The sequence below is a fragment of the Caloenas nicobarica genome, chromosome 8 (genome assembly GCF_036013445.1).
Source record: "Caloenas nicobarica isolate bCalNic1 chromosome 8, bCalNic1.hap1, whole genome shotgun sequence".
Lineage (NCBI taxonomy): Eukaryota > Metazoa > Chordata > Aves > Columbiformes > Columbidae > Caloenas > Caloenas nicobarica.
This window is the reverse complement of record NC_088252.1, coordinates 4623565-4633916: the sequence shown is the minus strand read 5'-3', so window position 1 is coordinate 4633916 and position 10352 is coordinate 4623565. Positions and strand designations below refer to the sequence as shown.

Below are 10352 nucleotides of genomic sequence, written 5' to 3'. Positions count from 1 at the left end.
AGAGGTGGCATGTTCAGGGCCCACGATGCTTTGCACTAAGATGATGCCACATTCTTAGCGGAGAGCATCTCCTTTCACTGGAGAAGCAAGGGATGCAGAGCTGGGAGCTACTGCCAGGCCACTGGCCACTCTGGAGACTCATGACAACATAGGCACTTGTCTGGCTAAGGGATGTCGAGAGACCTGAATAGAAGCAGGCTGAAATCAAGAAAAACACAGCCAGGTTGCCATCTGCTGGAAACAAATTTGACGTTATCACATGGATGGTAAATAAAACCAGGAAAACAAAAGTCATCTCAAAATTGTAATCGATACTGAGAGAAAGGGCAAAAGAAAAAGGAGATTAAGTACAGGGAATAAGTCAAAGGAGGAATGATAACTTTATGCACTCTGAATATACAAATAAAAGTACACTATAACATTAAAATCACGATTACACGTCAAAGGAATGGGGAGAAAAACCGAAAAAAAAATGGGATGGGAGACCGCCTGGGAATACCGGGTGCTGTAGGCTTCTTTTGGCGGCGGGGGGTCCGTGCCCCCGTTGTGTTGGAGCTGGGGGGGCGTGGGAGGGGCAGGGACGCGGGGGCAGGCGCCGTCGGGGCGGCGGGAGCGTGCATTTTGGAGGCAGGTGTCCCTGGCGTCAGCCCCGGCCTGTTGGCGTGCGTGTGGAGGGCCATTTTGGGGCACGGGAGGTGGGTTTGGGGTCCGCGAGAGCGGGCTTGGCGCACTAGGGGGTGCCTACGGCCATACCACCCTGAGAACGCCCGATCTCGTCTGATCTCGGAAGCTAAGCAGGGTCGGGCCCGGTTAGTACTTGGATGGGAGACCGCCTGGGAATACCGGGTGCTGTAGGCTTCTTTTGGCGGCGGGGGGTCCGTGCCCCCGTTGCGTTGGAGCTGGGGGGGCGTGGGAGGGGCAGGGACGCGGGGGCAGGCGCCGTCGGGGCGGCGGGAGCGTGCGTTTTGGGGGCAGGTGTCCCTGGCGTCAGCCCCGGCCTGTTGGCGTGCGTGTGGAGGGCCATTTTGGGGCACGGGAGGTGGGTTTGGGGTCCGCGAGAGCGGGCTTGGCGCACTAGGGGGTGCCTACGGCCATACCACCCTGAGAACGCCCGATCTCGTCTGATCTCGGAAGCTAAGCAGGGTCGGGCCCGGTTAGTACTTGGATGGGAGACCGCCTGGGAATACCGGGTGCTGTAGGCTTCTTTTGGCGGCGGGGGGTCCGTGCCCCCGTTGCGTTGGAGCTGGGGGGGCGTGGGAGGGGCAGGGACGCGGGGGCAGGCGCCGTCGGGGCGGCGGGAGCGTGCATTTTGGGGGCAGGTGTCCCTGGCGTCAGCCCCGGCCTGTTGGCGTGCGTGTGGAGGGCCATTTTGGGGCGCGGGAGGTGGGTTTGGGGTCCGCGAGAGCGGGCTTGGCACACTAGGGGGTGCCTACGGCCATACCACCCTGAGAACGCCCGATCTCGTCTGATCTCGGAAGCTAAGCAGGGTCGGGCCCGGTTAGTACTTGGATGGGAGACCGCCTGGGAATACCGGGTGCTGTAGGCTTCTTTTGGCGGCGGGGGGTCCGTGCCCCCGTTGCGTTGGAGCTGGGGGGGCGTGGGAGGGGCAGGGACGCGGGGGCAGGCGCCGTCGGGGCGGCGGGCGCGTGCGTTTTGGGGGCAGGTGTCCCTGGCGTCAGCCCCGGCCTGTTGGCGTGCGTGTGGAGGGCCATTTTGGGGCACGGGAGGTGGGTTTGGGGTCCGCGAGAGCGGGCTTGGCGCACTAGGGGGTGCCTACGGCCATACCACCCTGAGAACGCCCGATCTCGTCTGATCTCGGAAGCTAAGCAGGGTCGGGCCCGGTTAGTACTTGGATGGGAGACCGCCTGGGAATACCGGGTGCTGTAGGCTTCTTTTGGCGGCGGGGGGTCCGTGCCCCCGTTGCGTTGGAGCTGGGGGGGCGTGGGAGGGGCAGGGACGCGGGGGAGGCGCCGTCGGGGCGGCGGGAGCGTGCGTTTTGGGGGCAGGTGTCCCTGGCGTCAGCCCCGGCCTGTTGGCGTGCGTGTGGAGGGCCATTTTGGGGCACGGGAGGTGGGTTTGGGGTCCGCGAGAGCGGGCTTGGCGCACTAGGGGGTGCCTACGGCCATACCACCCTGAGAACGCCCGATCTCGTCTGATCTCGGAAGCTAAGCAGGGTCGGGCCCGGTTAGTACTTGGATGGGAGACCGCCTGGGAATACCGGGTGCTGTAGGCTTCTTTTGGCGGCGGGGGGTCCGTGCCCCCGTTGCGTTGGAGCTGGGGGGGCGTGGGAGGGGCAGGGACGCGGGGGCAGGCGCCGTCGGGGCGGCGGGAGCGTGCATTTTGGGGGCAGGTGTCCCTGGCGTCAGCCCCGGCCTGTTGGCGTGCATGTGGAGGGCCATTTTGGGGCACGGGAGGTGGGTTTGGGGTCCGCGAGAGCGGGCTTGGCGCACTAGGGGGTGCCTACGGCCATACCACCCTGAGAACGCCCGATCTCGTCTGATCTCGGAAGCTAAGCAGGGTCGGGCCCGGTTAGTACTTGGATGGGAGACCGCCTGGGAATACCGGGTGCTGTAGGCTTCTTTTGGCGGCGGGGGGTCCGTGCCCCCGTTGCGTTGGAGCTGGGGGGGCGTGGGAGGGGCAGGGACGCGGGGGCAGGCGCCGTCGGGGCGGCGGGAGCGTGCGTTTTGGGGGCAGGTGTCCCTGGCGTCAGCCCCGGCCTGTTGGCGTGCGTGTGGAGGGCCATTTTGGGGCGCGGGAGGTGGGTTTGGGGTCCGCGAGAGCAGGCTTGGCGCACTAGGGGGTGCCTACGGCCATACCACCCTGAGAACGCCCGATCTCGTCTGATCTCGGAAGCTAAGCAGGGTCGGGCCCGGTTAGTACTTGGATGGGAGACCGCCTGGGAATACCGGGTGCTGTAGGCTTCTTTTGGCGGCGGGGGGTCCGTGCCCCCGTTGCGTTGGAGCTGGGGGGGCGTGGGAGGGGCAGGGACGCGGGGGCAGGCGCCGTCGGGGCGGCGGGAGCGTGCATTTTGGGGGCAGGTGTCCCTGGCGTCAGCCCCGGCCTGTTGGCGTGCGTGTGGAGGGCCATTTTGGGGCGCGGGAGGTGGGTTTGGGGTCCGCGAGAGCGGGCTTGGCGCACTAGGGGGTGCCTACGGCCATACCACCCTGAGAACGCCCGATCTCGTCTGATCTCGGAAGCTAAGCAGGGTCGGGCCCGGTTAGTACTTGGATGGGAGACCGCCTGGGAATACCGGGTGCTGTAGGCTTCTTTTGGCGGCGGGGGGTCCGTGCCCCCGTTGCGTTGGAGCTGGGGGGGCGTGGGAGGGGCAGGGACGCGGGGGCAGGCGCCGTCGGGGCGGCGGGAGCGTGCGCTTTGGGGGCAGGTGTCCCTGGCGTCAGCCCCGGCCTGTTGGCGTGCGTGTGGAGGGCCATTTTGGGGCGCGGGAGGTGGGTTTGGGGTCCGCGAGAGCGGGCTTGGCACACTAGGGGGTGCCTACGGCCATACCACCCTGAGAACGCCCGATCTCGTCTGATCTCGGAAGCTAAGCAGGGTCGGGCCCGGTTAGTACTTGGATGGGAGACCGCCTGGGAATACCGGGTGCTGTAGACTTTTTTTGGCGGCGGGGGGTCCGTGCCCCCGTTGCGTTGGAGCTGGGGGGGCGTGGGAGGGGCAGGGACGCGGGGGCAGGCGCCGTCGGGGCGGCGGGAGCGTGCATTTTGGGGGCAGGTGTCCCTGGCGTCAGCCCCGGCCTGTTGGCGTGCGTGTGGAGGGCCATTTTGGGGCGCGGGAGGTGGGTTTGGGGTCCGCGAGAGCGGGCTTGGCGCACTAGGGGGTGCCTACGGCCATACCACCCTGAGAACGCCCGATCTCGTCTGATCTCGGAAGCTAAGCAGGGTCGGGCCCGGTTAGTACTTGGATGGGAGACCGCCTGGGAATACCGGGTGCTGTAGGCTTCTTTTGGCGGCGGGGGGTCCGTGCCCCCGTTGCGTTGGAGCTGGGGGGGCGTGGGAGGGGCAGGGACGCGGGGGCAGGCGCCGTCGGGGCGGCGGGAGCGTGCGTTTTGGGGGCAGGTGTCCCTGGCGTCAGCCCCGGCCTGTTGGCGTGCGTGTGGAGGGCCATTTTGGGGCACGGGAGGTGGGTTTGGGGTCCGCGAGAGCGGGCTTGGCGCACTAGGGGGTGCCTACGGCCATACCACCCTGAGAACGCCCGATCTCGTCTGATCTCGGAAGCTAAGCAGGGTCGGGCCCGGTTAGTACTTGGATGGGAGACCGCCTGGGAATACCGGGTGCTGTAGGCTTCTTTTGGCGGCGGGGGGTCCGTGCCCCCGTTGCGTTGGAGCTCGGGGGGCGTGGGAGGGGCAGGGACGCGGGGGCAGGCGCCGTCGGGGCGGCGGGAGCGTGCGTTTTGGGGGCAGGTGTCCCTGGCGTCAGCCCCGGCCTGTTGGCGTGCGTGTGGAGGGCCATTTTGGGGCACGGGAGGTGGGTTTGGGGTCCGCGAGAGCGGGCTTGGCGCACTAGGGGGTGCCTACGGCCATACCACCCTGAGAACGCCCGATCTCGTCTGATCTCGGAAGCTAAGCAGGGTCGGGCCCGGTTAGTACTTGGATGGGAGACCGCCTGGGAATACCGGGTGCTGTAGGCTTCTTTTGGCGGCGGGGGGTCCGTGCCCCCGTTGCGTTGGAGCTGGGGGGGCGTGGGAGGGGCAGGGACGCGGGGGCAGGCGCCGTCGGGGCGGCGGGAGCGTGCGTTTTGGGGGCAGGTGTCCCTGGCGTCAGCCCCGGCCTGTTGGCGTGCGTGTGGAGGGCCATTTTGGGGCGCGGGAGGTGGGTTTGGGGTCCGCGAGAGCAGGCTTGGCGCACTAGGGGGTGCCTACGGCCATACCACCCTGAGAATGCCCGATCTCGTCTGATCTCGGAAGCTAAGCAGGGTCGGGCCCGGTTAGTACTTGGATGGGAGACCGCCTGGGAATACCGGGTGCTGTAGGCTTTTTTTGGCGGCGGGGGGTCCGTGCCCCCGTTGCGTTGGAGCTGGGGGGGCGTGGGAGGGGCAGGGACGCGGGGGCAGGCGCCGTCGGGGCGGCGGGAGCGTGCGTTTTGGGGGCAGGTGTCCCTGGCGTCAGCCCCGGCCTGTTGGCGTGCGTGTGGAGGGCCATTTTGGGGCGCGGGAGGTGGGTTTGGGGTCCGCGAGAGCAGGCTTGGCGCACTAGGGGGTGCCTACGGCCATACCACCCTGAGAACGCCCGATCTCGTCTGATCTCGGAAGCTAAGCAGGGTCGGGCCCGGTTAGTACTTGGATGGGAGACCGCCTGGGAATACCGGGTGCTGTAGGCTTTTTTTGGCGGCGGGGGGTCCGTGCCCCCGTTGCGTTGGAGCTGGGGGGGCGTGGGAGGGGCAGGGACGCGGGGGCAGGCGCCGTCGGGGCGGCGGGAGCGTGCGTTTTGGGGGCAGGTGTCCCTGGCGTCAGCCCCGGCCTGTTGGCGTGCGTGTGGAGGGCCATTTTGGGGCGCGGGAGGTGGGTTTGGGGTCCGCGAGAGCGGGCTTGGCGCACTAGGGGGTGCCTACGGCCATACCACCCTGAGAACGCCCGATCTCGTCTGATCTCGGAAGCTAAGCAGGGTCGGGCCCGGTTAGTACTTGGATGGGAGACCGCCTGGGAATACCGGGTGCTGTAGGCTTTTTTTGGCGGCGGGGGGTCCGTGCCCCCGTTGCGTTGGAGCTGGGGGGACGTGGGAGGGGCAGGGACGCGGGGGCAGGCGCCGTCGGGGCGGCGGGAGCGTGCGTTTTGGGGGCAGGTGTCCCTGGCGTCAGCCCCGGCCTGTTGGCGTGCGTGTGGAGGGCCATTTTGGGGCACGGGAGGTGGGTTTGGGGTCCGCGAGAGCGGGCTTGGCGCACTAGGGGGTGCCTACGGCCATACCACCCTGAGAACGCCCGATCTCGTCTGATCTCGGAAGCTAAGCAGGGTCGGGCCCGGTTAGTACTTGGATGGGAGACCGCCTGGGAATACCGGGTGCTGTAGGCTTCTTTTGGCGGCGGGGGGTCCGTGCCCCCGTTGCGTTGGAGCTGGGGGGGCGTGGGAGGGGCAGGGACGCGGGGGCAGGCGCCGTCGGGGCGGCGGGAGCGTGCGTTTTGGGGGCAGGTGTCCCTGGCGTCAGCCCCGGCCTGTTGGCGTGCATGTGGAGGGCCATTTTGGGGCGCGGGAGGTGGGTTTGGGGTCCGCGAGAGCGGGCTTGGCGCACTAGGGGGTGCCTACGGCCATACCACCCTGAGAACGCCCGATCTCGTCTGATCTCGGAAGCTAAGCAGGGTCGGGCCCGGTTAGTACTTGGATGGGAGACCGCCTGGGAATACCGGGTGCTGTAGGCTTCTTTTGGCGGCGGGGGGTCCGTGCCCCCGTTGCGTTGGAGCTCGGGGGGCGTGGGAGGGGCAGGGACGCGGGGGCAGGCGCCGTCGGGGCGGCGGGAGCGTGCGTTTTGGGGGCAGGTGTCCCTGGCGTCAGCCCCGGCCTGTTGGCGTGCGTGTGGAGGGCCATTTTGGGGCACGGGAGGTGGGTTTGGGGTCCGCGAGAGCGGGCTTGGCGCACTAGGGGGTGCCTACGGCCATACCACCCTGAGAACGCCCGATCTCGTCTGATCTCGGAAGCTAAGCAGGGTCGGGCCCGGTTAGTACTTGGATGGGAGACCGCCTGGGAATACCGGGTGCTGTAGGCTTTTTTTGGCGGCGGGGGGTCCGTGCCCCCGTTGCGTTGGAGCTGGGGGGACGTGGGAGGGGCAGGGACGCGGGGGCAGGCGCCGTCGGGGCGGCGGGAGCGTGCGTTTTGGGGGCAGGTGTCCCTGGCGTCAGCCCCGGCCTGTTGGCGTGCGTGTGGAGGGCCATTTTGGGGCGCGGGAGGTGGGTTTGGGGTCCGCGAGAGCGGGCTTGGCGCACTAGGGGGTGCCTACGGCCATACCACCCTGAGAACGCCCGATCTCGTCTGATCTCGGAAGCTAAGCAGGGTCGGGCCCGGTTAGTACTTGGATGGGAGACCGCCTGGGAATACCGGGTGCTGTAGGCTTCTTTTGGCGGCGGGGGGTCCGTGCCCCCGTTGCGTTGGAGCTCGGGGGGCGTGGGAGGGGCAGGGACGCGGGGGCAGGCGCCGTCGGGGCGGCGGGAGCGTGCGTTTTGGGGGCAGGTGTCCCTGGCGTCAGCCCCGGCCTGTTGGCGTGCGTGTGGAGGGCCATTTTGGGGCACGGGAGGTGGGTTTGGGGTCCGCGAGAGCGGGCTTGGCGCACTAGGGGGTGCCTACGGCCATACCACCCTGAGAACGCCCGATCTCGTCTGATCTCGGAAGCTAAGCAGGGTCGGGCCCGGTTAGTACTTGGATGGGAGACCGCCTGGGAATACCGGGTGCTGTAGGCTTCTTTTGGCGGCGGGGGGTCCGTGCCCCCGTTGCGTTGGAGCTGGGGGGGCGTGGGAGGGGCAGGGACGCGGGGGCAGGCGCCGTCGGGGCGGCGGGAGCGTGCGTTTTGGGGGCAGGTGTCCCTGGCGTCAGCCCCGGCCTGTTGGCGTGCATGTGGAGGGCCATTTTGGGGCGCGGGAGGTGGGTTTGGGGTCCGCGAGAGCGGGCTTGGCGCACTAGGGGGTGCCTACGGCCATACCACCCTGAGAACGCCCGATCTCGTCTGATCTCGGAAGCTAAGCAGGGTCGGGCCCGGTTAGTACTTGGATGGGAGACCGCCTGGGAATACCGGGTGCTGTAGGCTTCTTTTGGCGGCGGGGGGTCCGTGCCCCCGTTGCGTTGGAGCTCGGGGGGCGTGGGAGGGGCAGGGACGCGGGGGCAGGCGCCGTCGGGGCGGCGGGAGCGTGCGTTTTGGGGGCAGGTGTCCCTGGCGTCAGCCCCGGCCTGTTGGCGTGCGTGTGGAGGGCCATTTTGGGGCACGGGAGGTGGGTTTGGGGTCCGCGAGAGCGGGCTTGGCGCACTAGGGGGTGCCTACGGCCATACCACCCTGAGAACGCCCGATCTCGTCTGATCTCGGAAGCTAAGCAGGGTCGGGCCCGGTTAGTACTTGGATGGGAGACCGCCTGGGAATACCGGGTGCTGTAGGCTTCTTTTGGCGGCGGGGGGTCCGTGCCCCCGTTGCGTTGGAGCTGGGGGGACGTGGGAGGGGCAGGGACGCGGGGGCAGGCGCCGTCGGGGCGGCGGGAGCGTGCGTTTTGGGGGCAGGTGTCCCTGGCGTCAGCCCCGGCCTGTTGGCGTGCGTGTGGAGGGCCATTTTGGGGCACGGGAGGTGGGTTTGGGGTCCGCGAGAGCGGGCTTGGCGCACTAGGGGGTGCCTACGGCCATACCACCCTGAGAACGCCCGATCTCGTCTGATCTCGGAAGCTAAGCAGGGTCGGGCCCGGTTAGTACTTGGATGGGAGACCGCCTGGGAATACCGGGTGCTGTAGGCTTTTTTTGGCGGCGGGGGGTCCGTGCCCCCGTTGCGTTGGAGCTGGGGGGACGTGGGAGGGGCAGGGACGCGGGGGCAGGCGCCGTCGGGGCGGCGGGAGCGTGCGTTTTGGGGGCAGGTGTCCCTGGCGTCAGCCCCGGCCTGTTGGCGTGCGTGTGGAGGGCCATTTTGGGGCGCGGGAGGTGGGTTTGGGGTCCGCGAGAGCGGGCTTGGCGCACTAGGGGGTGCCTACGGCCATACCACCCTGAGAACGCCCGATCTCGTCTGATCTCGGAAGCTAAGCAGGGTCGGGCCCGGTTAGTACTTGGATGGGAGACCGCCTGGGAATACCGGGTGCTGTAGGCTTCTTTTGGCGGCGGGGGGTCCGTGCCCCCGTTGCGTTGGAGCTCGGGGGGCGTGGGAGGGGCAGGGACGCGGGGGCAGGCGCCGTCGGGGCGGCGGGAGCGTGCGTTTTGGGGGCAGGTGTCCCTGGCGTCAGCCCCGGCCTGTTGGCGTGCGTGTGGAGGGCCATTTTGGGGCACGGGAGGTGGGTTTGGGGTCCGCGAGAGCGGGCTTGGCGCACTAGGGGGTGCCTACGGCCATACCACCCTGAGAACGCCCGATCTCGTCTGATCTCGGAAGCTAAGCAGGGTCGGGCCCGGTTAGTACTTGGATGGGAGACCGCCTGGGAATACCGGGTGCTGTAGGCTTCTTTTGGCGGCGGGGGGTCCGTGCCCCCGTTGCGTTGGAGCTGGGGGGGCGTGGGAGGGGCAGGGACGCGGGGGCAGGCGCCGTCGGGGCGGCGGGAGCGTGCATTTTGGGGGCAGGTGTCCCTGGCGTCAGCCCCGGCCTGTTGGCGTGCGTGTGGAGGGCCATTTTGGGGCGCGGGAGGTGGGTTTGGGGTCCGCGAGAGCAGGCTTGGCGCACTAGGGGGTGCCTACGGCCATACCACCCTGAGAACGCCCGATCTCGTCTGATCTCGGAAGCTAAGCAGGGTCGGGCCCGGTTAGTACTTGGATGGGAGACCGCCTGGGAATACCGGGTGCTGTAGACTTTTTTTGGCGGCGGGGGGTCCGTGCCCCCGTTGCGTTGGAGCTGGGGGGGCGTGGGAGGGGCAGGGACGCGGGGGCAGGCGCCGTCGGGGCGGCGGGAGCGTGCGTTTTGGGGGCAGGTGTCCCTGGCGTCAGCCCCGGCCTGTTGGCGTGCGTGTGGAGGGCCATTTTGGGGCACGGGAGGTGGGTTTGGGGTCCGCGAGAGCGGGCTTGGCGCACTAGGGGGTGCCTACGGCCATACCACCCTGAGAACGCCCGATCTCGTCTGATCTCGGAAGCTAAGCAGGGTCGGGCCCGGTTAGTACTTGGATGGGAGACCGCCTGGGAATACCGGGTGCTGTAGGCTTCTTTTGGCGGCGGGGGGTCCGTGCCCCCGTTGCGTTGGAGCTCGGGGGGCATGGGAGGGGCAGGGACGCGGGGGCAGGCGCCGTCGGGGCGGCGGGAGCGTGCGTTTTGGGGGCAGGTGTCCCTGGCGTCAGCCCCGGCCTGTTGGCGTGCGTGTGGAGGGCCATTTTGGGGCACGGGAGGTGGGTTTGGGGTCCGCGAGAGCGGGCTTGGCGCACTAGGGGGTGCCTACGGCCATACCACCCTGAGAACGCCCGATCTCGTCTGATCTCGGAAGCTAAGCAGGGTCGGACCCGGTTAGTACTTGGATGGGAGACCGCCTGGGAATACCGGGTGCTGTAGGCTTTTTTTGGCGGCGGGGGGTCCGTGCCCCCGTTGCGTTGGAGCTGGGGGGACGTGGGAGGGGCAGGGACGCGGGGGCAGGCGCCGTCGGGGCGGCGGGAGCGTGCGTTTTGGGGGCAGGTGTCCCTGGCGTCAGCCCCGGCCTGTTGGCGTGCGTGTGGAGGGCCATTTTGGGGCACGGGAGGTGGGTTTGGGGTCCGCGAGAGCGGG

The 10352-nt window shown here is 68.4% G+C and overlaps 28 non-coding genes across 28 annotated transcripts; all 28 read left to right on the top strand.

Moving 5' to 3' along the window:
• The first annotated feature begins 739 nt into the window (after positions 1–739).
• On the top strand, positions 740–858 carry LOC135991815 (5S ribosomal RNA). The gene has a single exon (XR_010606600.1). It is a non-coding gene; the product is annotated as a 5S ribosomal RNA (ribosomal RNA).
• A 225-nt stretch (positions 859–1083) lies between these two features.
• On the top strand, positions 1084–1202 carry LOC135991814 (5S ribosomal RNA). The gene has a single exon (XR_010606599.1). It is a non-coding gene; the product is annotated as a 5S ribosomal RNA (ribosomal RNA).
• Positions 1203–1427: 225 nt separating this feature from the next.
• On the top strand, positions 1428–1546 carry LOC135991813 (5S ribosomal RNA). The gene has a single exon (XR_010606598.1). It is a non-coding gene; the product is annotated as a 5S ribosomal RNA (ribosomal RNA).
• Positions 1547–1771: 225 nt separating this feature from the next.
• On the top strand, positions 1772–1890 carry LOC135991812 (5S ribosomal RNA). Its single transcript, XR_010606597.1, has one exon. It is a non-coding gene; the product is annotated as a 5S ribosomal RNA (ribosomal RNA).
• Positions 1891–2114: 224 nt separating this feature from the next.
• On the top strand, positions 2115–2233 carry LOC135991810 (5S ribosomal RNA). The gene has a single exon (XR_010606596.1). It is a non-coding gene; the product is annotated as a 5S ribosomal RNA (ribosomal RNA).
• A 225-nt stretch (positions 2234–2458) lies between these two features.
• On the top strand, positions 2459–2577 carry LOC135991809 (5S ribosomal RNA). Its single transcript, XR_010606595.1, has one exon. It is a non-coding gene; the product is annotated as a 5S ribosomal RNA (ribosomal RNA).
• A 225-nt stretch (positions 2578–2802) lies between these two features.
• LOC135991808 (5S ribosomal RNA) lies at positions 2803–2921 on the top strand. Its single transcript, XR_010606594.1, has one exon. It is a non-coding gene; the product is annotated as a 5S ribosomal RNA (ribosomal RNA).
• A 225-nt stretch (positions 2922–3146) lies between these two features.
• On the top strand, positions 3147–3265 carry LOC135991807 (5S ribosomal RNA). The gene has a single exon (XR_010606593.1). It is a non-coding gene; the product is annotated as a 5S ribosomal RNA (ribosomal RNA).
• Positions 3266–3490: 225 nt separating this feature from the next.
• LOC135991822 (5S ribosomal RNA) lies at positions 3491–3609 on the top strand. The gene has a single exon (XR_010606607.1). It is a non-coding gene; the product is annotated as a 5S ribosomal RNA (ribosomal RNA).
• Positions 3610–3834: 225 nt separating this feature from the next.
• On the top strand, positions 3835–3953 carry LOC135991806 (5S ribosomal RNA). The gene has a single exon (XR_010606592.1). It is a non-coding gene; the product is annotated as a 5S ribosomal RNA (ribosomal RNA).
• A 225-nt stretch (positions 3954–4178) lies between these two features.
• LOC135991804 (5S ribosomal RNA) lies at positions 4179–4297 on the top strand. Its single transcript, XR_010606590.1, has one exon. It is a non-coding gene; the product is annotated as a 5S ribosomal RNA (ribosomal RNA).
• A 225-nt stretch (positions 4298–4522) lies between these two features.
• LOC135991803 (5S ribosomal RNA) lies at positions 4523–4641 on the top strand. Its single transcript, XR_010606589.1, has one exon. It is a non-coding gene; the product is annotated as a 5S ribosomal RNA (ribosomal RNA).
• Positions 4642–4866: 225 nt separating this feature from the next.
• LOC135991816 (5S ribosomal RNA) lies at positions 4867–4985 on the top strand. The gene has a single exon (XR_010606601.1). It is a non-coding gene; the product is annotated as a 5S ribosomal RNA (ribosomal RNA).
• Positions 4986–5210: 225 nt separating this feature from the next.
• Positions 5211–5329, top strand: LOC135991802 (5S ribosomal RNA). Its single transcript, XR_010606588.1, has one exon. It is a non-coding gene; the product is annotated as a 5S ribosomal RNA (ribosomal RNA).
• A 225-nt stretch (positions 5330–5554) lies between these two features.
• LOC135991801 (5S ribosomal RNA) lies at positions 5555–5673 on the top strand. Its single transcript, XR_010606587.1, has one exon. It is a non-coding gene; the product is annotated as a 5S ribosomal RNA (ribosomal RNA).
• Positions 5674–5898: 225 nt separating this feature from the next.
• Positions 5899–6017, top strand: LOC135991800 (5S ribosomal RNA). Its single transcript, XR_010606586.1, has one exon. It is a non-coding gene; the product is annotated as a 5S ribosomal RNA (ribosomal RNA).
• Positions 6018–6242: 225 nt separating this feature from the next.
• LOC135991799 (5S ribosomal RNA) lies at positions 6243–6361 on the top strand. The gene has a single exon (XR_010606585.1). It is a non-coding gene; the product is annotated as a 5S ribosomal RNA (ribosomal RNA).
• Positions 6362–6586: 225 nt separating this feature from the next.
• LOC135991798 (5S ribosomal RNA) lies at positions 6587–6705 on the top strand. Its single transcript, XR_010606584.1, has one exon. It is a non-coding gene; the product is annotated as a 5S ribosomal RNA (ribosomal RNA).
• A 225-nt stretch (positions 6706–6930) lies between these two features.
• On the top strand, positions 6931–7049 carry LOC135991797 (5S ribosomal RNA). The gene has a single exon (XR_010606583.1). It is a non-coding gene; the product is annotated as a 5S ribosomal RNA (ribosomal RNA).
• Positions 7050–7274: 225 nt separating this feature from the next.
• LOC135991796 (5S ribosomal RNA) lies at positions 7275–7393 on the top strand. Its single transcript, XR_010606582.1, has one exon. It is a non-coding gene; the product is annotated as a 5S ribosomal RNA (ribosomal RNA).
• A 225-nt stretch (positions 7394–7618) lies between these two features.
• Positions 7619–7737, top strand: LOC135991795 (5S ribosomal RNA). The gene has a single exon (XR_010606581.1). It is a non-coding gene; the product is annotated as a 5S ribosomal RNA (ribosomal RNA).
• A 225-nt stretch (positions 7738–7962) lies between these two features.
• LOC135991793 (5S ribosomal RNA) lies at positions 7963–8081 on the top strand. Its single transcript, XR_010606579.1, has one exon. It is a non-coding gene; the product is annotated as a 5S ribosomal RNA (ribosomal RNA).
• A 225-nt stretch (positions 8082–8306) lies between these two features.
• LOC135991792 (5S ribosomal RNA) lies at positions 8307–8425 on the top strand. The gene has a single exon (XR_010606578.1). It is a non-coding gene; the product is annotated as a 5S ribosomal RNA (ribosomal RNA).
• Positions 8426–8650: 225 nt separating this feature from the next.
• Positions 8651–8769, top strand: LOC135991791 (5S ribosomal RNA). Its single transcript, XR_010606577.1, has one exon. It is a non-coding gene; the product is annotated as a 5S ribosomal RNA (ribosomal RNA).
• Positions 8770–8994: 225 nt separating this feature from the next.
• Positions 8995–9113, top strand: LOC135991790 (5S ribosomal RNA). Its single transcript, XR_010606576.1, has one exon. It is a non-coding gene; the product is annotated as a 5S ribosomal RNA (ribosomal RNA).
• Positions 9114–9338: 225 nt separating this feature from the next.
• Positions 9339–9457, top strand: LOC135991821 (5S ribosomal RNA). The gene has a single exon (XR_010606606.1). It is a non-coding gene; the product is annotated as a 5S ribosomal RNA (ribosomal RNA).
• Positions 9458–9682: 225 nt separating this feature from the next.
• LOC135991789 (5S ribosomal RNA) lies at positions 9683–9801 on the top strand. The gene has a single exon (XR_010606575.1). It is a non-coding gene; the product is annotated as a 5S ribosomal RNA (ribosomal RNA).
• Positions 9802–10026: 225 nt separating this feature from the next.
• LOC135991818 (5S ribosomal RNA) lies at positions 10027–10145 on the top strand. Its single transcript, XR_010606603.1, has one exon. It is a non-coding gene; the product is annotated as a 5S ribosomal RNA (ribosomal RNA).
• The last annotated feature ends 207 nt before the right edge of the window (positions 10146–10352 follow it).